The following is a 3498-nucleotide window of genomic DNA, read 5'->3' on the forward strand; positions in this document are numbered from 1 at the left end:
TTTCGCATTTTTGACATTTAAAATTTATTTAACCGTTCAATTACCTTATTTTATATTTTTAAATTATTTAATTTTATTAATTCACTCTAAGCAAGATTTTAATGAAAAGAATATTTTAAAGTTTAATTTGTATAAAATACGTATTTTTGGTCGGATAATAATAATGACCATGATAATGATAATAATAATGCCCGTCTTAATTTCCGTCTAACATAAGACCGTCACATTTCTCTTGATAAGACTAGAACTAATCTGAACCAATCCGATCCCGACAACACGTACACACACTCAACAAATATCTTATTTTATGACTCACTCTCTCACCCTCACTCACAATTCCCAACCACCCAATCCCCTTTCTTTTTCGAAAACAAAATCAGCAAAGCAACAACAACCAGCAGACCTCAAGACGCCATTTTTGTAGAGCTTCAATCCCAGATTTCGGCTCCATTTCTTCACCATTCCCCTTAATTTTTGTACCATTCTTCTCCTTATTTCCTCCTTCATCTTCCAAGGTAAGAAAGACTCGTTTTTGTGTTGGTTTCGAATCTCGCCGTCTTATAAAAGTATCGATTTTTGCCTCAATTTCTTCCTTTTCTCGCTCCTTGTTGAAGGTTTCGAAGACCCGGTGGAAGACTCAAGCTTTGGAGACCGTTTATTCGAAGCATAAGGAGCGTTTAAGGTAACAGTGATAGGTTACTCGACAAAATGTCGATATTTCACCCTTCCTACTCGTTTTTCACCTTTGTGTGTGTAAAGTTTAGTCCTTTCTGTTTTCCTCTTACCTGTGGTTAAGTTCGTGGTGTTAGTAGTGATTTCGCGCGGCTGTTTGGGAAGCTTGAATTCGTTTCAAGCTGGAATCGAGTATGGGAAAGAGTTGTCGGGTTCACTGCGTGTCCAGTGTTTATGTGCTATCACTATTTCTGTTTTATTCCCTCCCTTAGCCTTCTTAGAAGAGATTTGCGTGGGCTGTCAGTACCCTGAGCTTGTTGAGTCCCGTCTCGAAATTAAGCGGGAAATGGACTGTTTACTCCTCTGTTTTGGGACGGACCTGAGAACGGATGTATACTACATCTTTGTACTATTTTTGTGTTGCTTTTACATGTCCAAAATCATCTGCTAGTACTCATTTCATTGGGAAAGCTTAGTCTGGTTTGCACTCGTAAATATCGTGTCTAATTGTCACGGTGTAGTATGTGTTGGCGGGTCTGGTAGCCTGCTCTGTGACACTGTTTTGGGCAGGGATTGGTAGTGGTGCGACACGGTTGTCGGGCTGCAATAAAGGCTGTTCGTGACCTGTTTTTGTGATGCACTTGGCTGCCTTGTCTAGGCGGTAGTAGGTACTGTTTATGGGGTGTTGCGGTTGGTTGTTTGGTGACGGGTATGGGCTGTCCTTTGGCTCTTTTGAGGCGTGGGTTAAGTGTTTTGGCGCAAGTTTGGATACTTGATATATTTGAATTTCCGTCTCGTGTTTTTATAACGCGATTCATTAAATATCATTCTTTTACTTGCTTATTTTGTGGGATTCATTTGTTTTGTTGGTTGGGCTCAATTGATTTAATTTGTTGGGCTTTATGTGAGTAAATAGTTGGACTTCACATGATTAAATATTTGGATTTTACATGAGTAATATGTTGGGTCTAACATGTCTTGTTTGTTGGGCTTAATGTTATTTAATTGTTGGACTCCCCTTTAATTTGTTTATTGGGCTCATAAAGGAGTCCCTTGGACACGGTCACATTTTATCCCGTAAATTTCACATAACGTAAATTATGCATTATCACTCATTATATTTTATTTAACCGGCATGTTAAACTATAAAATGGAACATTCATTAATATAATACGAGTATGAGATATTCATTATAAGTACTTGTAAGAGTCACATTCTTGATAATGTCTTGTATTGTTCTCAGTGAGAGTCTTGGTCCTATCGGATACTAGGGGTGAGCTATAAGCCCTCTAGTTGCGATATGATCGTCGGGATTGATGTTCCCATCCGTACTCATGGTGAGATGCAAGCCATGAGTATGAATGTGACATTAATGGTCCCGTGTCATATGATGTTTGCATGATCATTCTTACTCTTATTGTGACTCAAGTGTGACGTTTTACATTGTGTGACTACTTGACATTCCTTGTTTACCCCTTTCGGACCTTTGGTTACGAGTGTGTTCCATGTTTCCGGATTGGGTTATCTTTCCTCTTTCGGACCTTTGGTTACGAGTGTGTGCCATGTTTCCGGATTGGGTTATCTTTCCTCTTTCGGACCTTTGGTTACGAGTGTGTGCCATGTTTCCGAATTAGGATATCCTTCCGCCTTTCTTCGGACCTTTGGTTACGAGTGTGTGCCATGTTTCCGATTACAGGTTACTCGAACTTTGGTTACGAGTGTGTGCCATGTTTCGAGTCTTGGATACGATTGGTATATCGTTTGTCGAATCGGGTGACGTCCATCCAGAGAGTCTGGATCCAGGTTTAGACTTGGACCGTATTATGATCGTCGTCCTACCAAGAGGTTGGAGTCTAGATGGTTTGTCTTGTGAGTTCATCCTAAGTGTATGTCTTACACTTGTTGAGTCGAGTCAATATGAGTTGGTTGACTTGATTGTTCTATGCCCTTGATCGCATGTTTATTCTATCGTATCATGCCTATTTCATTAAGGAAGTATTATGCCTATCTCATTATGATTATCAATTATATCCTCTCTTGTTCTTTGTTGTTCATATATGATGTGTGATTAATATGTTTTTATTAAGTGGTTGTTTACTTGCATTTCGACATATTGTGGGTGGGAGAACCTTGAGTTACTCCCCACGACGTGGCGTTCATGTTTACATGAATGACAGGTGGTGAAGATGCTTACGTGGGGAAGACGTGTGGGCTAGCGAGAACTAAACCCTTGGACCTTAGTTTGCTAGTTAGAAACCCTTTATTTGTTTATTCGTGGGATATCTTTTCTCCGCTTTCTAGACTTGGGTTGTAATAACCTAAATTTGTCTATTATCGTATTTGTTTCATTTCGTTTTTGGCACCCGCGTGTTAATCTTTAGCTCGTAATAAAAAGTTTTAAAAATATCACAAATTCCGCTTTAATTTATTTGTTATATTTTCCGCTTTATCGCGGGGTGTCACTGTTGGTATCAGAGCCTATGTTGCTCCCGACGCACACACGTGTACCCCAAATTTAAATTGAACTTGACCTTGAATAATGGATGAGAGATGGGTAGACTTAAGGACCTAAGGTGGTAGTCTGTAGTGTGTTTGCTCCTTGTTAGGTTTTAACATGTTTGTTGATTGCCATTTTAATAATTGTTGTGCCCTTAGATCAATGACCGTAAGCCTACCAACGTGAAGATCAAGATTTGGTGCCTATTGCTGAAAATGGAAGATTTGTTCAACTTTGAAGAATGCTTCTACTTCCTCGAAGATGTTTCTCAATCTTTGTGTACCTTGCCTTATTCTTTAGTTATTGATGCTTATTTCCTCTTCTTAACC

General features: G+C 39.2%; 1 long non-coding RNA gene across 1 annotated transcript; it reads left to right on the forward strand.

The window, feature by feature from the left end:
- The first annotated feature begins 305 nt into the window (after nt 1-305).
- LOC141609135 (uncharacterized) lies at nt 306-2954 on the forward strand. Its single transcript, XR_012527239.1, has 3 exons — nt 306-515; nt 615-682; nt 2850-2954. It is a non-coding gene; the product is annotated as an uncharacterized LOC141609135 (long non-coding RNA).
- Nucleotides 2955-3498: the final 544 nt, after the last annotated feature.

This window comes from Silene latifolia, chromosome 10 (assembly GCF_048544455.1).
Source record: "Silene latifolia isolate original U9 population chromosome 10, ASM4854445v1, whole genome shotgun sequence".
NCBI classification, from domain to species: Eukaryota; Viridiplantae; Streptophyta; class Magnoliopsida; order Caryophyllales; family Caryophyllaceae; genus Silene; species Silene latifolia.